Source organism: Bos taurus, chromosome 11 (genome assembly GCF_002263795.3).
Source record: "Bos taurus isolate L1 Dominette 01449 registration number 42190680 breed Hereford chromosome 11, ARS-UCD2.0, whole genome shotgun sequence".
Taxonomy (NCBI): Eukaryota; Metazoa; Chordata; class Mammalia; order Artiodactyla; family Bovidae; genus Bos; species Bos taurus.
The window spans coordinates 99,838,101-99,862,017 of record NC_037338.1 but is presented as its reverse complement, the minus strand read 5'-3'; the positions used below and the strand labels follow the sequence as shown (position 1 = coordinate 99,862,017).

General features: G+C 55.4%; 2 long non-coding RNA genes across 4 annotated transcripts in view; one reads left to right on the top strand and one right to left on the bottom strand.

Moving 5' to 3' along the window:
* Positions 1-561, top strand: part of LOC112448842 (uncharacterized) — a 15,556-nt gene extending 14,995 nt beyond the window's left edge. For both annotated transcript variants that reach the window (XR_009496561.1, XR_003037285.2), the window contains exons 2-3: positions 102-315; positions 424-561. This is a non-coding gene — a long non-coding RNA (uncharacterized lncRNA). The remainder of the gene's footprint in view (positions 1-101; positions 316-423) is intronic.
* The window catches only part of LOC132346639 (uncharacterized), a 24,794-nt gene extending 877 nt beyond the window's left edge, over positions 1-23,917 (bottom strand). Inside the window, exons 1-3 of one of the 2 annotated variants that reach the window (XR_009496559.1) lie at positions 22,444-23,917; positions 4,772-19,863; positions 327-512 (exon numbers count right to left, since the gene is read on the bottom strand). This is a non-coding gene — a long non-coding RNA (uncharacterized lncRNA). Of the gene's footprint in view, positions 1-326; positions 513-4,771 lie in introns of both variants that reach the window. The other variant, XR_009496560.1, reaches the window with a different exon arrangement.

Genomic DNA, 23,917 nt, shown 5'->3' with positions numbered 1-23,917 from the left:
CACCCAGCCCTGGTCCAGCACGGCCCCACCAGCCAGTACCTAGGGAGGGGAGGGGGATCCTGCCTCCCCCAGCCTCCCTGGTCCTCCCTGTGCACCCTCAGGACAGCAGCTCTCCGATGCCAGCAATACTGCCTGCTGGGGAAGGCCAACCTGTTCTCTGCAGTCCTGAGAGGGCAAGACTGGACACAACCTCTGTGCCCATCCTTCGGGGAGTGGGCCTCCGCCTGCAGGAGCATGCGCACAAGAGAACACTCAGCAGCCACGAGACAGAGCGGGGTTGCCACACATATAAACCTGGAAGTGACAGTCACTCAGGTATGTCTGACCATTTGTGACCCCCTGGACTGTAGCCTGCCAGGCTCCTCTGTCCATGGGATTCTCCAGGCAAGAATACTGGAGTCAGTTGCCATTTCTCTTCGCCAGGGGATCTTCCCAACCCAGGGATCGAACTCGAGTCTCCTGCTTGGCAGGCAGATTCTTTACCATCGGAGCCACCAAGGAAGCCCATAGACCTGGAAAGGAGATCGTCATGTGTAAAGGAAAATAAAGCGCTAAACAGGATGTATGGTACTGCTTGGCTTTTATCAAAAGTATTGATATGTGCTTCCATTGACAGAAAAACCTGGAAGTCTTCGTGGTCAATTCTGGACGCTGGGTATCTGGGGAGCTGAACTGTGAGGGGGAGGGAGGGAGATGACTACTATTTTCTTTACACCTTCTGCTCTGTGACAATGAAGACGGCTCATTTTGCTAATTAAAAAAATAAGCAAATAGTGGTAGGCATGGAGTGGGGCATCCTGAGTGTCTTCCAAAGATACAAGAACTTCCTTCCCAACCTTGGTTCAGACAAAAGTGGGGGCTCCATCCACAGGGCTGGGGCTCTCTTCTCCTCTCCGGGTGCCTCAGTGGTGGTCAAGGGGTGGACTGCTGGGCAGTTTTCAGCATCACTCTCCTAAGTTGGGACCAAGAGGCGTTCTGGGAAAACCAGCATAGTCTTGGCCTGGAGAAGCCTGAAGTCTTTGGAGTAAGACAGGTGGGTACATCCTCACAGAGATAAAAGCCATCATCCCACGGGCGAGAGGTGGCAGTGGGGTGGGGGCACCTCTCTGCGCTCGGTGCTCCGCCCAGATCTTCACACACATTGGCTCACTGACCACAGTGCTATGGGTGTTCTCATTTAACTGATGAGGAAACTGCCTCAGAGAGGGGCCCTGGCGGGGAGCAGACCCAGTGGGTCTGTGCTCCAGCCTCTTCAAGAACAGAGTCATCCCGCCATCAAGTCATCCCCAAGAGGCAATGGAGACACCGGGTAAGAAGAGTGGGTGCCGTGGGCACGTAAGGGGCCTGCTGATAGAGCTACCCCGCGGTGCAGTGCAGGCGTTTCTCTGGTCCTCTTGGGAGGTACCATGGGCTCCAGCTGAAGGTCGGAGAGAAGACCTTGGCTACGGTCACTGTACTGGGAAGCCGTGTGGCCTGCATGGGAGCATTGGTCCTCCTGAAGGCAAAGATCTTCTTGCCCAGACCCCTGCCCGGCGTCCAGCACTATGCCAGCATCCAGCGTCCAGCGTCCCCGTCTCTGGTGCTGCACGGCGCTTGGCATCCAGCATGTACTTGCTACCCTGTTAGCCTCCATCCTTGTCCTGGTCTTGCCAGGGTGTGACCTTAGCCGTGCCATTCTCGTTTGCAGTCCTCGGTTCTCTATCTGGGCAGGGAGGGTGTTCCCTTGGGGTGTCCTAGCTCCCCTTGCAACCGCAACATTCTAGACTTCCCCTGCAGACACCAGGAGGAGCTGGTGAAGTTCGCGGGACTGGGGCAAATTTGGGGGCCCAGGCTCCTTTCTGGAGTGACTCACGAGACCCCCCCAAATGGCAGCCAGCACACCCCAAAACAGCAGCCCTGGCCGACCCTGGCTCCCCACCCGCACCCCTTGCCCTACTGGTCCTCCGTGCCCCTCTGTCACACCCTTGTCTCTGACTGGAGCCATCCCCCACCCTAGAGGATGCCCCGAGCGCCCTGAAACATCTCTCTCTGGCATCCCTTCCCCAACACGCAGCCCCACCGGCAGCGAGGTGAGCAGAGAACGAGGGGGAGAGAAGGAGAGAGCAGAGTGAGCGGGTAGGCAGAGAGGGAGCGAAATGCAAATGTTTTTTATCTTCCTTTCTTTTAAATGCTGAAACCAGTCTTGACAGCCTCTGAAAATAAATGGCACCGACTCGCTGGGATTTCAAATTCCGTGATTAAGGGCTGAAGCAAATACTTTTTCCCTCCCTCCCTCCCGCCTCCCCCGCCCGCCTCCGTGGGCTGATAGAGCGGCTCGCGGGGCCGGGGACAGCTTTTTGCGAGCCTGCCAGGAGCTCTGATACGCAGCCTGCCAGCCGCCGGCAGCGCTCAGCTCCAGGCTGTTTATCAGGAGCGCTCACGCCGGCAGTCGGGAAAGCGGCTTTAAATCCCCTCCCGAGCCCGGCGGGCCCCCTCCTCGAGCCTGCACGCCGCTCACACAGGCACATACACACACACACACACACACACACGTGCACGTGTGCACACATGCACGGTGTACACACACACCAGCACCCATGCACACATGCATGCACAAAGCACAATACACACCCGTGCGTGTGGGCACACACGCACAGCACACACACACACACACACACACAAGACCTGTGCACACAAATGCACAAAGGCATATACACATGCATGTGTGCACACATACGCAATCCACACATACACATGCACAAAGGCACCCACAGGTGCACACAGCACATTAAATGCATGCACACAGCTAGCTGGGTGGGCCTCTACTTGTTCTCTAACCAAATCGGAGGAAACCTGCAAAGTTGGGGGGTTGAGAGGAAGAGGGGAAGAAGGAGTCCAGTGTGGGGGGGTTGGGGGGAGGGGGGTGGAGTGGGTTGGGGGGGTGAGACAGGGGACCAGGAGAAGAGAGGTGTCCTCTGGGTTCACAGGTTGCAGTCGCTGCCTTCAGGTGGCTTCGTAGCGGGGGTGAGGGGCAGCTTTGACACAGCGACAAGCCGAATGTAGCCTCTCCCTAACTGTTTATCTACCCCACCCCCTGCCCCGTGCTGTGACTCTCAGCTGCCTGTCTCCCTGCTTGCTGCTCAGGTTCCTCCACGCTGATGCCAGACCCCCGAGGTCCTGCTCCCGCTGGGGGTCGGGTAGTGGGGATGGTGGGCAGCTCTGAGCTGTACCATCACAGGTTTGGATTCTGAAAAGGGGGGAGCTTGTACAAGACAGGCCTTGTGGAGCCCGGGGCACAGCGGCCCTGCTAACCCCTCCCCTTCTGCGGGTCTGAAAGCTACGGCTCGGGGCCAGGGAGTCACCCAGCTCCCAGAAAGAGGGAAGGTCTGGGTGGACAATCTGGTGGGTCCGGGGAGGGGCAGGAAGTGGGGTAAGATAGAAAAACAAGAAAACCCTTCCCTGACTCTTCTCAGAGAGGGGGGAGGGCCTCTCCGGCCGTGACTTCTGGGTTCACCCTGCGGCCAGGACACGGTGGATGGACCGGCGAAGGCAGGTGCCCCCAGGTGCCAGGACATAGCGGCGGGGGTGGGGTTCCACTCCCCAGGGGTCATTCATGGGGTCCTAACAGCTGGCTGGGAAGCAAGATCTCCCAGAAAGCACCCATACCCTCCGCCACCAGGCTACGCTCTGAGCTCCCAGCGAAGGGGAAGGTGGGCACAGCCTTGCAGGGGCACCAACAGAGACCCCAGTACTGTGATGCAGAGGTAGAGTACCCCCACCCCACACCCCTCCCTCCACACACCCTGAAGCTGGTGTCTCCCTGGGGAAGCTCCAACCAGGAAACGGAGGGTGGGGGTAGAAGGATAGGGAAACGCTGCTCCCGCACTTGGCACACACAACTCATGGAATCCTCACTGCACACACACCCATTTTACAGATGGACACAGGCTGAGGCTCCGGAAGGCGAAGTGACTTGCCCGAGGTCTCTCACTAGGAAGAGATGAGTGTCAGGATTCAGGCCGAGGTGTCTCAGAATTCTTTTTTTCTGTGGGGGGTCGCGGGGGCGGGCAGCAATGCACTGCACATGGGGATCCTGACCAAGGATCGAGTCTGTGCCCCCAGGAGTGGGAGCACAGAGTCTTAACCACTGGACCACCAGGAAATTCCTCCCATTTGTCACTATGTGCGAATTCTCAGGCTGAACGAACAGCCTAATTCTGCCTTCACTTCATCGGCCAGAACTGGGTCATAGGTGCCAGTATCCAGTCATTTTGACCTCCATTTGTACAGCAGAACTCCAGAGCTACACGTCAGTTTGGTGGTGGTAGTTTAGTTGCTAAGTCGTGTCTGACTCTTGAGATCCCGCGGACCGTAGCCCGCCATGATCTTATTTCCTGGTCAATACAGCTGCAAAGCAAAGCAGTACCAAGTACGAATGGGACGGAGCGGTCCTTCCTTCGGCATTAGAAGCTGCCCAGGTTTCTCCAGCCCTGGGGTGGGGGACGTTCAAGTGAGCTCCCTCCAGAGACAGGGACTCTGAAACAGAGAGGGGAGGTGACGTCCCCAGAGTCCCACAGCAGGGTGGTTTTAGAGCTGCCCTGGAGTTTCTCCCTCCTAGCTATAGAACCTGAGACTCGGTGCTGGGATGCCAGAGTTCACAAATAAAATTGCAAGACACTCAGTGAAATCTGATTTTGAATAAACAATAAAGTTTTAAGTATGTCCCATGCAGATGTTTATAGTTAAAAATTATTTGCTATTTATCCGAAATTCACATTTAACTCTATTTTACCTGGCAACTCTCTCTGAGGGCCATCCTCTGAAAACAAGCTTTGAATTTGGGTGCTCTTCAAGCCAGAAACTGCAAAACAGACAGAAGCATCACTGGGGTCCCCGACACCATCAATCCCAGTCTGGCTTGATGGTGTCTGGGGTTGCAGGCTGAACTGGGCTCTCCCAACTGCCTTTGAGGAACTGGGTGCTGATGACCAGTCAGTCATGGGAGCTGAGGTTCCACACAAAGACCTAGGGTGAGATGACATGAAATGAAAGCTGTGACTTTACAGAAAACTAGCTGTGCAACCTCTCAAACACCCATTCCAATTCCCTTCCTTCTGGCCTTCCTCTGTACAGAATCCAGAAAATGAAAATGCTCCATTTCTCAGCTTCCCTTGCAGCTAACGGTGGACATGTGGCCCAGTTCTGGCCAATGAGGTGAAGGCAAAAGATGCAGGGGAAGATTCCCTTTCCCGAGTTACACAGCAAAGATTTTAAGGAATTCACCCTGCCCCCTTCTTCCTGCTTGGAATGTGGACGTGATGACCAGAGGTGCAGCAGCCATCTTATGACCAAGAGGAGCTCCTGAGTGCCCCGTTAGGGACAGTGCCCGGTGCTCTGCTGTGTACTCAGCGCTCCAGGTCTTGCTGTGTCAGAGACCGTGTGAGATTTCCAAATGTTCTTTTTGGGGAAGAGTATCCCTTCATTTCGGAGAAGGCAATGGCACCCCACTCCAGTACTCTTGCCTGGAAAATCCCATGGACAGAGGAGCCTGGAAGGCTGCAGTCCATGGGGTCGCTGAGGGTCGGACACGACTGAGCGACTTCACTTTCACTTTTCACTTTCATGCATTGGAGAAGGAAATGGCAACCCACTCCAGTGTTCTTGCTTGGAGAATCCCAGGGGCGGGGGAGCCTGGTGGGCTGCTGTCTATGGGGTCGCACAGAGTCGGACACGACTGAAGCGACTTAGCAGCAGCAGCAGCAGCATCCCTTCATTTTAAGATTATGTCCCTCACACCTTTTGGGTTTTATTTACAAAATTTATTTAATTGAAAGATAATTACAATACTGTGTTGATTTCTGTCATACATCAACATGGATCAGCCGTAGGTATACATATGTCCCTTCCTTCTTGAGCCTCCCTCCCACCTCTCACCCCATCCCACCCCTCTAGTTGTCACAGGGACCTTTTGGGTTTTTAAATGTAATTTATTTCAAGAACTGAAGTGAGAGTTGATGATGCAATTTTTGATGCGTGTGCTTCTTTGTTTTGTTTGTTCCTATTAACACTCTTCCCTGGAAGAATTTAAAACTGTCATTACCCCATCAGTCCCTCAAGATTTCTTTGGAAATTGTATTGGTCTCTGAAACCCAAAGGCTTTGAGAATGTGCTCGAGCATCTCTCAGCTCACGCATGCACCCCGGCCCAGCTGGGAGAGAGAATGCAGGAGGAGTGGGCAGCTTCCCTTGAGAGGGCCCAGCAGCTCAGTGGGGGCGGGGGCAGACGCCCAGGGGCCACCATTCTAGATGCCTGCACTCTGGACCCCAAGGCCTGGCACGAGAATGTTCCCAGCCTGCTCTGTGCCTCCTCCTCTGCGGCCCTCTCACTGCCCCCCAACCCAGAGGCATCCCCTGAGGAGTGGGAACACCCTGTTACAGCTCCCCAGGAGGTGGGGCGCCCGGCACACCGTGTTCCAGAGGCCAGGGAGAGCGTGTTCGGCCTCAGGGCGGTGGACCGTGTGTGCACACCTGCTCCAAGGCCCAGTGGCTTGGCAAGTCCCTGTTGGGGACAGCCACACTCAGCCGGACATCCAGCTCAGCAAACCTGGAGATGGCCAAAGATAACAGGAACTCCTGGGAGACTCCAGCCTGCCCCCCTTACCAGAGGCCCTGCAAATGGTCCAGGAGACCCTGACAGCCCACCTCTCTCTCTCTCTCTCTCTCACCGGGGAAAGAGCAATAGCAGAAGCAGTGGGCTGGGAAACTGCTCAGCCGGGGAGACAAAAGGCTGTGCTACCCTCAGAGCATTTGAAACCTCGCATCTCTTGCACCTCAGCCCTAATGAGAAGCAGGAAGAACTGCAGCTGGCAGGGAAGGCAGATGCTCCAAGGGGATGGCAGGGCAGAGCGTTTATCCAGATAGATCTCCACTCCCTGCCACCCTGGGGACCATCCTGCCCCACAGAGGCCCCCCAAAGAGCGTTTCCAAGCAACAGAGAGCAAGCAGAAGTCCGGGGCTGTGTTTGGGGCTCACCCTTAATGGTGCAGATGGGAGGGCACGGGAGAATCAGACCACGCACGGGAAGCGGCACGGGTGCGATGGTGCTTGTGCCCACGGTCCCCGGAGGTCCGGGCTGTGACAGCCACAAAGACTTGGCACACCCTATTCCAACCTCCAGATGTGAAAACACACACCTGGGGGACAGCAGAGGGGCACGTGGTCCTCTTCCTAGGGATGCGGCCAGCCTCCATCAACTACAAGGACATCCAGCCTCATACTCCTCACACCCCAGCTCCAGGCCCAGCCTGTGTTTAACAAAGCAGTGAAGAGTGCCCAGTAAGCGTCTGGCTGGGCATAGGTGGCTCAGTGGTAAAGGACACACCTACCAGTGCAGGAGACGCAGAGACATGGGTTCGACCCCTGGGTCGGGAAGATCCCCTGGAGGAGGGCATGGCAACCCACTCCTGTATTCTTGCCTGGAGAATCCCCATGGTCAGAGGAGCCTGGCGGGCTACAGTCCATGGGGTTGCAAAGAGTCGGACACGACTGAGTGACAGAGCACGCACGCGTGCACGGCATCAGACGCTGTCGAGTTCAAAGCCTGACTGAGCTGAAAACGTCCTGACTGGGTGACCTTGAGCGCATAGCTTGCCCTCTCTGAGCCTCAGTTTCCTTTCTGTGAAGGGGAAGATGATGTCCACTTCCAGCAACTACCGTGAGAGTTCATGTCTGTGTTGATAACAGGCTGTAGACCACTGGTTAGAAAAATGGCCTGATTCCTTCCAGAATTTTCCACTGTTGCTATGCTCACAGGGCTCCTGGGAGACGCCTCCAGATCTCTTACCATTCAGAGAAGCATGGGCTCCACTTGCATGAAGGAGGATTTATCTTATTTTTAACGAAGTTGAGGCCACTTTGCAATCAGAGCCCTCGTGGTTGGAGTGCAGAAGATCCTAGGAAGGGGTATTAATCAAGGCGCCTTAAGGACATGCAAATCAGGAGAAAGCTCAAGTGATTAAGGGGGTGACGGGGCCTGGGGTCCAGCCTTTATCCCCATCTGAGATGAGAGAACCAGAGGCCCAGCTGGAGGCAGCGGCCAAGGGGCCTCAGGGGCCCAGGGACAGAACACTGTCGGCCAGTGGGCATAGAGGGAGAGACAGCCACGCAGAGGCAGCTGAACAACCCTGATGGTGGAGCCGATGCGGCGCCCCTGCCAGCTACCCGCTTCCCCTGCAGCTGCAGAGCAAGGGGCTGCCTGGCAGGGCCCTTTGCCCAGACTGGATGGGCTGCTCTTCAATGATCAGAAACGGCCCTGTGGGAGTGACGGGCCCAGGGCAGGGCACATGGCTTTTGGAAATCTGGCAACCTCTCCTGTGTGATGGATGCACCCACGCCGTGTAGACCTGAGAGCTCCACATCTCCATGGGATTCTCCATGGAGAATGGATTCATCTCCCCGGCAAGAATACTGAAGTGGGTTGCCATGCCCTCCTCCAGGGGATTTTTCGACCTAGGGATAGAACCCGTGTCTCACGTCTCCTGCATTGGCAGGCAGGTTCTTTACTACTAGCGCCACCTAGGAAGCCATCCGCACGTGTGGACGTGACCTAAGATCACAGCGGGGTGTGTGCGCAAGGAGGCCATCTTGGGGATGGACACATTCATGAAAAGCTGGACTCAAAGAATGGCCGACAAGGGGGTTGTCTGAGCTGGTCACATGTTTTCAGACTTCCTTGTCTCCCTGTAAAACAAGGACTGAGATGTGGGAAGATGCTACAACACATTGTTTAGTGACAGGGAAAAAATGTAGGTTGTAAAACACCGGCTGGTAAAGACCACCTTTGGAAAAAAAGAGATATCTAGAATAATCTGGAAGGAAGGGGAGTCACAGAAACATCCACAGTAGTTACTGTGGAGAGGGTAGGTTTCAGATTATTATTACTTTCTTCTTTTGTATTAATTTTTTTATGGTGATGAGCAAGTATTACATGAATAATAAATAAAGCTAGTTTCTCTTCTCTTCGTACGAAAACCGCTCTGATGCTTGACTTCACCTCTTCTCCCCAATCCCTTTACAATGAAATAAAAGATTCAACTGGACCTTGAGAGTGATACCCACCCAGCCCCTTTGGGCATCAGATCAGTGAGCCTTTTTCCTAGCACAAAGCAGCTAACCACCAGGCAGGCCAGAACTGGAGTTATTGTCAGACTCTAATCTTCTTTGGATGATGCAGGGGAGAAAAAGGAACATACAAATATCAAATCATTAGGTTGTACACCTGAAACTAACATGCCATGTGTCAATTACACTAAAAAAAAAAAAAAAAAAGGAAGACAATGAAATGTATAAATGTTCACATCGAGGGGAATAAATAAAGCTATAAATAGTCTCCTGTTGGTTGAGGTCAGATTTTTGCTTCCTAATGAATTTGCCACCATCTTACAAAAGAATTTTGGGTTTTCAGAACTTTGGTTAATTTCAAAATTCCAGATAAGGGGTGGGGGTCAGGTCAGAATCGGCCTGGGGTGCTCTGGTTTGGCTATTTCCCTGCAGGGCTCCTTCCCCAGCAGCAGGGCTAGATGCCTGTCCAGTCCCTCGGGAACCCCACTTGGTTTAATGCTCTGGGGTCGCCATCTCCCAACTCTCAGTACTTTTTGGACAAGGGACCCCTATTCTCCTTTTGCACAAAACCCCACAAATCACATGGCTAGCCCTTTCTGTGTCAAGGCAGTCGCTTAGTAAGTCCTAGCTGAATGAATGAATGAGATGCTGTCCCTGTCCTGCCTGCTCTGCCCCGCCCTGATATTCCATCAGCGTGGAGAATGGAGAATTTACGCTCATCAAGTCCTGAGTGGCCCACTCACCAGAGCCAGAGGGCGCCCAGACCCTCATTTAGAATCTCAGGGGGAGGCACTTGAGTTTCTAACGTGCCCTGAATGGTTCAGACCCACATGACACTGCGAACGAACCGTGTGTGGTCTTCTGGAGGGCAACCTTGCTCTCTCTCCCTCCTTGGCTGGCTGTGTGATCTTGGGCAGGTTGCCAGACCTCTCTGAACTTCCTAAAATGGGCAAAGGGTTAACTCTTACTCTTGAGCCCTACCAGCCAACTGTCTGGGAACAAGCCCCTTCCTGCCAGTTACGGGGAGCTCTTGGGGAGGGGGCAGGAAGTCTAGACTGCAAGTCTGCCCCGTTTGCCGTGGACCCCGGCACCCAGCCTGCTTGGGGGTGGGCAGGTGGAGGGCTCAGGAAACATGTCCCGTGTGTGTGCATGGGAAAGCAAGCTGGTCCCCCTCTCACAGGGCTGCGTGAGGGTGGGGGAGGGTGTGCAGAAGGCATACAGAAGGTGCCCCATAAGTGGAGCTGTCTTTCTTGGTCTCACAGCCTCCTCCTGGGGCTGTGGCAGCAGGTGAGCCCTGCCACGGGTGGAGGCCTGCAGGCTGGAGGAGAGGAAGGCAGGAGGCAAGGAAGGCAGGGGCTGGGAGGATCGAGTCCAGGCACGTCCTGATACCAATTAAGGCCAGCCTGGCGCAGGGGGGCCGCAGTCGGCATTTATCAGCCTGCCAGGGAGGGGCTGGCAAGCTGTCCTCCGGCTGACGGATTAGACAGCGGACAATTAGGTTTCAGGCAGGCTGTCTCTCTCTCTCTCTCTCTCTCTCTCTCACACACACACACACACACACACACATCCCTTCCTCCATCAGTCTGTAAGGCCCGATGACAGAGCCCAGCTGGGTCCCAGCCCAGCCCCCAGTCGGACACAGAGCGCCCACCGCGAGGAGGGGAGGAACGCCCCCTCAAAGAGAATACGCGGGAGCCGGGGACGCAACCCGACAGCCACAAGGACCACAGCTCAAGACCCCACAGTCTCCATCCCCAGCCCCAGCCGGATCGGGAGTGGGATACCCTCCAGAGCTCAGCACACAGAACCCCACGGCCGTGATGGGTGCTTTTTAGAGCCGAGTGGGGAGGGGTGAGCCTGAGCCTCCTGGGGACCCCTTCCTTCCCCAGAAATAGCCTCTCCGATTCTCCAGTCAGAACCTCTGATCGCTAGGTCCCAGTGGAAGGAACGTGTGGGCCAGGAAGGGGACTCTGAAGGACTCTGGGAACCGGAGGAAAAGCCTTCAAGATTCTAGACCGTGCCACACTGCAGACTCTTGGGATGAGTCAGGAACACTAGAGGGGAAGAGGATGGCTTGAATTTTCCTTTGGTTAAGGCAGGATCTGGTGGGACTGTCGGGCAGCTCTGACCCACGGCGGCAGGCCCTGACCTCTCCCCTGGGTCTTGGACGCGGTGCCCGACCCCCACCTCCACGCCCCACACCAACCCCTGTAGGACCTTCCCTCGACAAGCTCTAAGCTAAGCTTATCACCGTGTCGGCGAACGGGCAACATAGTCACTCCAGAAATCTGGTCCAGAAATCTGGGTTCAGCTTCATCTCCCCACACCCCTCCCCCTCCACAGCTGGAACATCAAGCCCCATTCCTTTACCTCCTGGAGAGCTTTCCCATCTGCCTTCCCCTCTCAGTCCCCAGGGAACCACCTTGCCTGGAGACTGCCCTAAGTCTCTGGCTTCTGTTCTTTCCTCTAACTCCATTCTGCCCTCCGCCATCCAGGAGTCAGCTCGAATGCCCTCTGACCCTGCCCCCGCCCCCTGCTTCAGTTCTCCTGGGTCCCGGCACCTTTGGGAGAGAGGCCAGCTCCTAGATGTAGCCTCTGGCCAGGTCTCTCGCCTCTCTTCTCTGCTGGCCTCATTCACTCCTCACCCTCTGTTGTGATCTTGTTTATTTATTTAGTTACTTGGTTGCTATTTGCTCCCCTGCACCTCCCATTGGAATGTGATTCTTGGGGACAGAGACCAGCTCTCTCTTGTTCGCCTTGCTAAGCACATGTTACCTGGCAGGGATGCTGGGTGGTTGTAGAGAAGTTTCCATGACGCCCACCCAACGGGGCCACAGTGACCAGCTGTTTCCCCAAGACCATACTTGCCTTAGCCTCCACCCTTCTGCCAGGAACGCCCCTGGCCTCCTGCACCTCCCTTGGCCGCCAGCTCCCACCCCCACCTCCCTAAGGCTCCTGACTTACGGGCTGCATTCCCTGGTCCCCTCCCCTGGGCTGAGCTGAGCCTGATCACCACCGAGGCGGGGTGGCCAGTTCACTCGTCTGCCTCTCCCACTGCATGGTGGGCTTCCCGGAGGCTGTCTCATGCACGGTGCCCAGAACACAGTAGGTGCTCGATAAATGTTGGTGAATGAGGTCAGAATGCCGACTCTATCCCCAGCACAGCCCTGCCTTCCTCTGGCCTGATCTCCCTGCTAACTGAGGTTCTGAGGGTCCCAGGATGGGAGGGGACATGACCAGGCCGGGTGACACAGACATGATGTGCCCTGGGGGCCCTGGAACTAGGGATTCTACTCTGGAAAGAGGGGGCAAGGGCTTCTGGAATAACTGGGCTTTGAAGGACAGGAGGACAAGTTGGGGCAAAAAAAGAGAATAATTCATTTTTATTAACGAAAAATTGCAAGTCAGATACCGGTTCCTTAGATGACTTCCCTTGCTGATTCCTTGTAATCAGCCTTTGGATAGATAGTTTTGCCCCCAGTCTTCAGATAACAGGTGGCCAAAGAGACCTGAAGCTGCTCGCCCAGGATCACATGGCTCCATGTGGCAGATTCAAATTCAAACCCGGGTGTGGCTGCTTCCAGGCACCGTACCTTTGCTCCATGCATCGTGCCAGGGTCTCAGCCCAGGTAACTCAAGTGAGCAAAGGCCTGGCGACCGGATGGAATCGTGGAAACAGAAATTACCTAAGAAGATTCTGAGGACTAACTCCCTACCCTAGAGGTCTGCAGTGAAAGCCAGGGAGGGGGAAGTGGGTCAGTCACTTGTCTTCTTTGTGCCTCAGTTTCTGTGACTGCAAAATGGGAACATAACAGCACCTGCTTCATACTGAGGGATCAATATCTCTAAAGTGCCCAGAACAGTGCCTGGTGGAAAGCATTGCATACATGGTTTCAAATAAATAAACAGGGGACGTGGTTGGTCTGAGTCCAGGCAGAGGTGCAGCAGAGCCCCTGGGGCATCTCTGGACGGGAGGGTCCGAGGGCCCCGGGGAAGCAGAGGCAGGATGATGGGCTAGGGGCTGACAGGAGAGGTCATGGCTTCACTTGTCCCAGCCAGTGGTCGAGGCGGATCCTCGGAGACCCCTGGAAGGGCTCAGTGAGACCACGAGACCCGAGGGCAGCCCTCTCCCCTGGTCCTTGGAAGCTGAGCCCCAGGGAGAGAGAATAAGTGTCGTTCTTTCACCCAAAGAGGCGCATGCGCACACAGGCTCCTGGATCACATCCCAAGGCAGTGAGAGGAGGTGAACTGTCCCCGTCCCCAGAGGACAAGTTAGATGGTCAGGGAGAGGGGCGTATTCCCCCTCAGCACCATCCCAATTAAAATATAAAATCATAAAGACACCCAAGGCAGAGGCGTGGGGGAGGGGCGATAGTCCTGGACTAGGGGGTCAGGAGGTTGGTTGGTTTTCAGTTCTGCTCCATAATCCACTCACCCATTTACTCATTCAACAAACATACAGTGTACACCTCTATATGCCTGATGCTGGGGTACCAACTGAGCCCACAGACACAGTGCCTGCTCTCAGGGGACACAGTCCAGGTGACACGCTGAATGGGCCCGTTACCACTGTCACAGGACACTGAAGGAGAGTGGGGAGATGGACGGGACCCCCGGGCTCACCCGGATATCAGGGCAGCCTTCCCTTGGGGGCGGCCATGGTTAAGCCGGTCCTGCCGGATATGGGTATATCCTGCAGATATAAGCCATCTGTGAGGCTTCAGAAAAACACCGCGTTTCTCCAAACCTCCACAGTTTGAAAAGGGGATATTTCATCATAGCCGGGCATTATACATGCTAGGGGAACCTTGGTGATTCTATCAGATCAAAGAAAAAGAATTTATCCTTTAAGAAATCCCTGCTGATTTACACAGGCTTTCCTGGTGGCTCAGTGGTAAAGGATCTGCCTACCAGTGCCGGAAACGTGGGTTCTACCCCTGGGTTGGGAAGATCTCTGGGAGAAGGAAATGGCAACCCACTCCAGTATTTCTTGCCTGGAAAATCCCATAGACAGGAGCCTGGCAGGCTACAGTCCATGGGGTTGCAAAGAGACATGACTTAGCAACAGAACAACTGCTGATTTACTCTGTTAATTCCTCAAATGGGGAGAGGGCGTTGCTAAGGCCAGGAGGATCGGTGACCTAGACCTAAGACTTCACCAGGCCAAGGTCAGAGGCAGAGTCTGAGGCTGTGAGATCCCCAGGAGGCCCGGGGCAGCTCCCGGCCCTTTATGTGTCCCTGGGCCCAGAGCCCTCCTCTCCCTCTGCCTCCAGAGTTTGCTCCCAAAAGGGCAGGCCCATCCTCTCTGTCCTTGTCACCTCCCTGGCCCTCAAGACAGGCCCTCTCGCTCTATAAAGGGAGGAATCACAGCCAGGAAGACCAAGTTCTACGGTATCCAAGAGTCCCCTCTTGGACTATGGGTGTCATTCTTGCTTGATCACCAATTCCCCCCTCATTCACACACGTACCACCAAGCCCAGATATGGAGCCTCCACAAAGCCCCTTATTAAGAAATTGGTCAATTTCCTGCTAATTAAAATAAATACTATGCCACATTAAAGGCCAATTAGTTTGCAGAGCTGCCAGGGAAACGTCGCCTGGAAAATGTACACCCCACCCCATCCCCCACCTCCTCAGAAAAGGGCAGCCGCAGCACTGGCAGCAGAGGTGGGGGGAGGCCTGGCAACATGGGCTTCCAGAGAGGGTGGGGAGGAAGGGATGACCAGCTGGGGGCCAGGCGGCAGCGGGAGCTGCCAGGTGGGGCTTCCCTTTCCTGGACGGACCCTGCTCGCTCGGCCAGACAGCCCTGGACCCCACCCCTCCCCAGGAAACGCAATCCCTGAGACCAGGTCTCCCTGGCCAAGTCCACACCCAAAGGCAAGCCTGTTCTCCATAAGGAGTACCTTTAATTTCTGAAAAAGATGGGATCTGGGGACTTCCCTGGTGACCCAGTGGTTAAAGCTCCATGCTTCCAACGTGGGTGGTGCAGCTTTGATCCCTGGTCAGGGAACCAAGATCCCACTTGACTCATGGCCAAAATAGAAAATAAGTGGTCCATTCTTTTTTTTTTTTTTTTAAAGAAGACAGGATCTCTAAGGCTGTAATCACAGGCCCTCCCTGTACCCCTAAGTGATCTCACTGAGCCCCAAGCAGTCCTTGGAGAGAGGTGCCGCTATCCCCATTTTGCAGATGAGCAAGCTGAGGTCCAAAGTCAACAAGTCCCTCTCCTGAGGTCACCAAGTCCCTCTCCTAAGGTCTCAGCTTCTAGGGGCAGAGCAGGAGGTATGCCAGGTACCCTCCAACTTATACACAGATAAACCTGTAACGGTTCCTTTTACAACATTGAGGATTTTTCCATAACATAAAAAAGGGCAGGGGAATGGCTACGTCTGCATAAAAGCAAATTTTATTGGCTGCATTTGTTCACGGTGAGGCCTAACTGTTCCCTAATTATAAGAAAGCAGCTGTTTGGTCCATGCTAGGCCCTGTGCAGTTGTCATCTCATGCAACCCCACTCGCACCTGAGGCTCAGAGAGCTTAGGTAAAGTGCCCAAGGTCACACAGCCTGTCCATGTCTTAGCCACGGAAATCTGCCTTTGAGGTCCAAGTTTCTCCATTTCCTCAAGGTCAAAGCCAAAGACTGCAGGTCTTCTGCTCTCCTGGCAAGGCAATGAACTACAGAAAACAACACGGGGTTCACTCTGTGACAGACACACTCCTTTCTCGCCCTGGGCCTCAGCTCTCTCATCTGCCACATGGACTTCATTCAACTTGAACATCCTGCAGAGGCACTCGGTCTGGGGCCAGTGGCTGGGTATAGAGCATCCACCCAGACAGGAGAAACAGTATCCCTCTGCCAGGACACGGAGATCTGGCTGCCCTGCAGTGAGGGGCAGGAAGAAGCCCAGCGACCAGACAGAGACAGAATGAAAAGGGTGGGGACAGCGCTCCTATGGCGCTGGCCACAGAGCCACACCCCTGGCTGCTGCCGCACCACAGACAGCTCACAGGGCAGGGAAGGGACATCCCCTCTGCCCCCAGCAGCTCCCGTAGGACCTGGGTATCTGGTGCCCCTCCACCCCACACACCCACCCCAGGCACCATTTCCTACTTGGTCCCATAGATTAGTGGCTCTTCCCAGGCCAGGAGCAGAAGGCAGTGAAGGTAAGCAGGGGAAGGGCTAGGAAATGTGCAGGGGGTGGGAGGGAGGGTGGGGGGCCTCTGAACCTCCCCCTCGTGCTGAGCGCTAACTTGGAGGCCCCAGCATGTCACAGAAACTGCTCCCACGGGACTCATCAGAGGGGCGCTCAGGCATCCTGCTTCTGTCTGATAAGGAAGCAGCAGTGCAGGAGTGGGGAGTGGTCTGCGTCCTTCCACCGCGAGGGCTCACGGCTTGGGCACTGGCCAAAGTAGGAGAGTCAGAGGGGAGGTAAACACGGACGCCATGTGGGCGACAGCCATGGGCCGTGTGGGCACAGAACTCTGGATGCAGAGAGGATGCAGAGCAACTCGCCAGGAGGGTGGTTCCCAGAGCAGCTGACGGCGGACCGAGGTCCAAAAGCAGCAGGGAGAAGAAAGGGCGCTCCTGGCAGAGCGCACCGTGCAAGCAAAGGCCCAGAGGCCTGACCCGAAAGAACATGGCGCACCAGGAGGACAGAGCAGCCCGGTGGAGTCGAGTGGTTGGCGCCAACGAGATGGGTGAGGAAGACGGGTTCACGCGGTCAGGGCCTTTGGCATCATCATCGAGCTCGAACCCATCTGCCAGTGCTAGAGAGGCGGGTTCCATCCCTGGGTTGGGAAGGCCATAGCATCCCGCTCCCGGATTCTTGCCTGAGAAATCCCACGGAGCAGACTCTGTAAACTACAGTCCATGGGGTCGCAAAGGAGTCAGACACGACTTATCGACTACACAACAGCAGGGATAACAATGCCATCTGCTATTGAACGGTTATAATGCATCCAGCACCATGCTAAGCCTGAGGCAAGCTCTGAAGCTCACTCACTCCTCTTGTTGTTCAGTCACTCAGTCCTGTCTGACGCTCTTTGACCCCATAGACTACAGCATGCCAGGTTTCTCTGTCCTCCACTATCCCCAAGAGGATGCCCAAACTCATGTCCATTGAGTTGGTGATGCCATCCAATCATCTCATCCTCTGTCGCCCCCTTCTCCTCTTGCCCTCAATACTTCCCAGCATCAGGGTTTTTTCCAATGAGTCGGCTCTTTGCATCAGGTGGCCAAAGTATTGGCGCTTCAGCTTCAGCATCAGTCCTTCCAGTGAATATTCAGGGTTGATTTCTTTTAGGATGGACTGGTTGGATCTCCTTGCTGTCCAAGGGACTCTCAAGAGTCTTCAGCACCACAGTTCAAAACATCGATTCTTCAACTCATGCTACAGTCCTCTTACGTGAGTACTATTATCATCCTCATTGTCGGATGCAATAACTGAGATCCAGAGAGGTTATGTAAGTTGCTGGTTGTCACACAGCTGATAGCGGCTGGACTGAGACTTGGATCCAGGCCCCCAAACCTCACCCAGCAGCATGTGATACCTCTAAGGAGTTCAGACTTCACCTTAAGGCAACAAGGAACCACAAGGGATTTTAAAGGCAGGTGGATGGTACAGCCTCGATGCCCCAACCCCCAGAGTCAGGCTTGTGGAGACCTGGTGGATCTGTTTCTGAGGACCAGTGGTGGCTCCATGACTTCCAGGGACCTGCCCTTGTCTTCCTTCTGCTGTTTCTATTCTCCCTGGGGCCGGGGGCATCACCGCCTGGGACCCAGACTCCCACCAGTCAGGAGTCTCCGCTCCTCCAACCCTTCCCCATCTTTCCCACTCTCTTCTCCTTTCCCTTCCTTGCTCAGGGATGGCATCTATGGGGTGCATCTGGGAAAGAGACTCCCAGTGGAGCCGAACAACCCTCAGAACGAACCCAGAAGATGTATCCTCCCCTTGGGTGCTGCAGCAGCCCCACATCCCTTCCCCACGTCCTTCCCAGCCTCTTGCCACCCTTGGAGGGGGTCTCGGGCTTTGCCAAGAGTATTGGAGAGCTCCCTCCCACCACCTCGTCCAGAGGCTCCTCTTTCATCCTGCCTTCCTTGTCCCCCAAAGGCCTCAGCATGACAGGCATCACACGCAGCAGATTTGGGGAGCACTTCAGCACTTCCCCTCTCCATCCTCCTCATTGTGCACGTAGAGAAGCCGAGGTCTGGACTAGGACAGTCAGCAGAGCGGCTGGGGACCGTCTTTCCTGGGCTCCTACCCCACCACACACACACTGACAGCCCTGTGTTTCCACGTAGGGGAGTTTCACATTTGATTCTCACATCTGCCCAGAGCAAGATGAGTTCTAAGAGGAAGACTGGGCTGTCTTGCTCTAGCTCCTTCGATCGCTAAAAATGCAGACTCTCCTGTCAGTGCCTGTGCCTCCAAAGGAGTGAAAGGAGGCAGGCAGCAGGTCCATGTCTTGCCCAAGGTCATGCAGCAGAGCAGGCACAGTCAAAAGGGTCTCCTGTCTGAGGTCCTCCCGTTCTTTAGCATTAAGGCTGGCAAAGGCATTGGCCTTGACTCCCTTTCTGTGCTCATGGCAGACATGACTAGTTGATCACAGCACTCTTCTTCTCAAAGCCAGGATGCAGCTTCAGAATCCTCAGCGTAGGCTTCTCAACACAGCCTTTACCAAGCGTGGAGTTGGCGACCAAGGGTGACACCTGTCCACCACTCTTCCCCGGTTTGTGGGTCTAGTCTGATCTTGTATCTGCCGCCGCACCCGGCCTGGTGCCCAGCACAGGTCACAGTGATAAACATTCGTTGAGTGAGTGAGTGAGTGAACAAATGATGACTGCTTAATGAGTGTGTTGCTGTTGTTGCCCAGTTGCTAAGCCTTGTCTGACTCTTTGTGATCCTATGGACTGCAACACGCCAGGCTTCCCTGTCCTTCACTGTCTCCCTGAGTTTGTTCAAATTCGTGCCCATTGAGTTGGTGGTGCCATCCAACCATCTCATCCTCTGTCACCCCTTTCTCCTCCTGCCTTCAATCTTTCCCAGCATCAGGGTCTTTTTCATTGGGTCCGCTCTTCGAATCAGGAGGCCAATGTATTGGAGCTTTAGCTTCAGTGTCAGTCCTTCCAATGAATATTCAGGGTTGATTTCTTTTAGGATTGAATGGTTTGATCTCCTTGCTGTCCCAGGGACTCTCAAGAGTCTTCTTCAGCACCACAGTTTGAAAGCATCAATTCTGCGGCGCTCAGCATTCTTTATGGTCCAACTCTCACAACCGTACTGAACACCTCCCAAAGCCAGTTGCTCTAGAGCAGCTCCCTTCACTGTAACAACATGACCACAAAAGTAATAGTAACGACCCCAAAATGGGAGGTCTCCTGAGTCTTCTGCTCCTGCTACTGCTGCTAAGTCGCTTCAGTCGTGTCCAACTCGGTGCGACCCCATAGACGGCAGCCCACCAGGCTCCCCCGTCCCTGGGATTCTCCAGGCAAGAACACTGGAGTGGGTTGCCATTTCCTTCTCCAATGCATGAAAGTGAAAAGTGAAAGTAAAGTCGCTCAGTCGTGTCCGACCCTCAGCGACCCCATGGACTGCAGCCCACCAGGCTCCTCCATCCATGGGATTTTCCAGGCAAGAGTACTGGAGTGGGGTGCCATTGCCTGAGTCTTCTAAGGCACTTCAACTGGGGTGAGGAACATTGGGAGGTCATTTCCCCGGGGTCACATACGACCTGGTCTCCCGCTTCTTGGTCCAGCGCTCTGCCCCTGATGAAAGGAAGAAAGGATGAGTGGAGTGAGTGATCGGTGACTGTCCCCTACCCAGGGAGGCATTCAGTGACTCAAGGCGAAAGGACTGACTTTGACACAGGAGCAGGCGGTTGGCCCACGGCCCCTCCCTCCCCCCGCCCAAGTATTTTCATTAGGACTCTGCTGCTGCACCTGGCTCCTTGGCCCCTGCCCCAGGAAGATGCAGGCGCCTCTGCTGGCTTTATTAAGGACCTATTAACCCAGTGTCTCTCAGGCCTGGGTTATAGAAGCAGCTCTGGGCAGAGCTAATGATGCTGTCATTGCAGACCTCGGTGGAAAGCCCCAGAGGAGTTCCAGTGGGGAGGGTAGGGAACCTGGGGTTACAGTGAGGGCTGCAGAGTTGCACAGGCCTGCCTGGTTTCATCCCAGTTCCTCTACTAATTGGCTCTGTGGCCTTGGGGCACCTCACTTCCCTTGTTTTGAGTTGCAGCTTCCTCATCTATAAAATGGGGTAATAATGTACTTGTTTGAAAAGTCATTGAGCTAACGCCTGACACCACCCAGCATGCAGCAAAGCACTCGCTGTAACCAGTAACATCCTGAAGACCCTCTGGGAGCTGGGCAGGGAGAAGCGCTCATAACACACTGACCACCTGGTGAGACAGCCAGTGGCTCTGCGCATCTCGAATTTATGGAAGAAAAACTGAGGATACCAGGGAGGTTAAGTGCTTGGCCAAAGCTTCACTGCCAGGAAGGGACAGGGCCAGGATTCAAATGTAGGCAGTGGATGCCACAGCCAGAATCGGGCCATTTCCTGCCTGGAGAGGGAACAAAGCCTCGGGCATGTGGGCGGGGCTGGGGGGCTGCCTCTCCCACCAGTGCCTTAAAATGACAGCACAGCAGAGGGAAGGGGGCGCTGGGACAATAACGGAGATTTATGGCTTCCAACTCGATTGACTGCAGCATCTGGATGCCACACGTGACACCTGGAAGTGTGGGGGACCCCAACCCTCGGTGATAAATAGCAGGGAGGAACAGACACGGTGGGAGAACTGGGGTAAGCTGCCAGGTTGACCGCAGGGCCTGGTGGGGCCCACCTGGCTCTCCTCAAGCAGATGTACCCCTGAGGGTGTCTCCCACTGAGAGTGCTGAGTCTCAGCAGGGCCCAGAATGGCTGAAGCCAAGTGTCGATTCAAAGGGAGGGCTGTGGCCTGAGCCACAAAAACGGTCAGAGGATGAGCAGGAAGGTGGGGAGAACAGTAGTAATAGAAATAACCCGATGCTTGTTCTGTGTTCATGACCATCCACCATGTGACCAGCTTTGTAATACTGGCCACTTTCTAGCTGTGTAATCCCCAGCCAGTGACTTCATCCGAGGCTGTCCTCTCAACTGTGACACTGGGATCATCCTGGTACTTACCTCTCAGGGTTATTTGAAGGCTAAATTAGATAAGGAAATTCAAGGACTGTGCAGTAGTGCCTGGCAAAGAGTTAAGTTCCCCATCAGTGGTTGTAAGTATTATCCCCATTTGCCAGATGGGAAGACTGAGGCCTCAAGAAGGTAAGCGACTTGCCTCAGATTGTACAGTGGGTTGGTGGCAGAGCCTGTGCCAAAGACGGATCTCAGGGCCCAAGGCAACAATCCTGAGTCACACCACGGAGAGTAGTAAACCTCCTCCAGCTCCAGTAAGAGCTGCTGTGTTCTGGGCACCTACTCTGTACCTGGCACTGTGCTGAGAGCTTGTGTGTGTAACTTAACAGAACCATCACAACTTTCGAGATAGGCATTGCATTGTTCTCATTGTCCAGATGTACAAGCTCTGGGGAAGCCAAGGGGGTTCACCACCAGGACTGATTCTGAAGTCCTGGTTCCCAGCACAGGCTACTGCCCTCTGGAAGGAGGTTGTCTTTATTTTATCTTTATTTTACCAACTGCTCCAAGCTCCCTTCTGTGTCTTTCTTTCCTCCTCCAAGAAGAGGAGGGATAAATATGATGCTAAGTCGGCCACGGTGGACCAGAAGTCTTCTGATCAATCCCTTCAGGGCTGGGGCCCTTCTCTCGCTCCTCAAAAGAGGGAGAGAGAATGAGAGAAGAAAACTCACTCAAGCCCCTCCCACTCGCCTTTGCTCTCCCCAGGCTGAGTGGCCAGAAACCCAGCAGCCTACACAAGGTCACACTGGGGAACCAGGCTGGATGGAGGGGGCAGGGGGAGGAGATTTGAAGCAGCAGTCCCCCTTCTGTGCACACACGCTCCCTACATTCCCATCTGGTCAGCCTGGATGCTGAAAATCCAAGTCTACCCCATACAAAAAACAAAAGCGTCTCCTTTCCATTATAGAAAACCCTAGAGACCTGGGCTGCTCTGCTTGCCTTATCTCTTGGCCAGTGTGGCCAGGGCAGGGGCTGGGTGAAATGACAGTTGTCCTGGCCAGAGAAGAGAGGTCCCAGCCCTTGGCCTGGGTCCCCACTGGAGCCATACCCTGGGGAGCAGCCCAGAGAGCCTGGAGCCCACTGACACCACCCTCCCTGCCAGAAGCAGTGCCAGATGAGGAGGCTCCAGGCTCCTGGCTTCTGCCCCAGCACGTGGGCCCCCTGACCTGTCCTCCTGAGAGCTCCTGGTCTGTCCATCCGAGGTGACCCTTTCTCCTTCCCCACAGAAGCCCAGACCTCTGACCCTTATTAAAAACAAAATCCGAAGAGGGAAAAAAAAAAATCCTGCACAAACAGCCTGAGACGTGTCCCCTCCCTCCCTCCAAAACACACACACACACACACACACACACACAGCCTCAGACGTGCAAGGCTGCAGCCAGGCTTCCACATAAACAAGTTGTTGCACAGTGGCTTTTGTTTATGAAACATTTAGGTTCCCTCAACTTTTTTTGTGTGGGGGGGTGTGGACTGTTTCAGTTTTCTGGTGAACAGGGAGTGGAGAGGGAGCCTGGGGTTTGCCTAGATTTCACTTCTCCCTCTGTGTCCTCTGCCGGTTAGAATCTGGAGAAGGTGATATGAGGGGAAGGGACCAGGCAACTCAGGAGGTGTGTGTGGGGACGGGGGACCCCTGTTCATCACCTGAAAAAAGTCACCCCCGCCCCCCATGGGAAGGTCCGGCTGAGGGCTTCAGGCAGCCAGGTCAGCCCCAGGGCCTCGTTAGACCGTCCCAGGCCGGGCCTGCTGGAGGGCAAAGCGGGTGTTCCGCGTCCCCTCGGCGTCCCGGACGCGACCCAGCGCCTGGCGCTCAGAAAACATTTGGGACCGCGCGGGCTGACGTGTCCCTGCCCCCCACCCCCACCAGGCACCCCGCCTTCGACGCCTGGAAACCAGCGAATCCGCCAGAAACAAAGGCAGGGCTGCTTTTAAAAACGCAAACAACAAACAGTTTTGCTTTTTCTTTTTTTTCCTTCCCATCCAAGCGGGCAGCTAGGCAGGTTTGGGGGTCCGGGCGGGGCCAGAGCTGCAGCGTTTGACCCCCTCTTCGGCGCCCCTCGACCCCGCGTCGGTCGCGCGGGACTGGCCCCGGGGCGCATGCGCGGGCCGGGGCGCCGGAGGCCGCGGCCGCCCGCGCAGCCTCGCGCGAGCCGGTCTCCGTGGTAACGGGCTCACAGGCGGGAGGGGCCGGGCGCGCGGGCCGCGGCGGCAGCTATTTCTGCCGCTTCCTGTTCCTCCCGGCCACGTCGCCATGGCAACGGTGTTACTCACCGAGGCCGCTTCCCGGCTCTGCCGGCGCGCGTGACCCCGGCCGCCCGCGCCCCCTCGTCTCTCACTTGCTGTGCTCGGGCTCTCTCCCCCCCAATCCCGGCGTCGTCCTCCTCCGGCACCGCACCCCCCGGTGCCCCCTCCTCCCCGCCCCGCCGGTGCCCGCGGCCGCCCCGGAGCGAGCGAGCGAGGGAGGGAGAGATTGATGGGGGACGCTTATTAAAAAACATTGTAACCGTTTCCGTTTTTATTACGTTGACAAGGAAGCGTTATTTACTGTTATTGTTTGCCGAGCTGGCCGCGCCGGAGCGCGGGCGGCCCTCCCGGGAGCTCACCTTTCGGGCGTTCCCGGGGTTAGTCGAGGGTGGAAGCGGG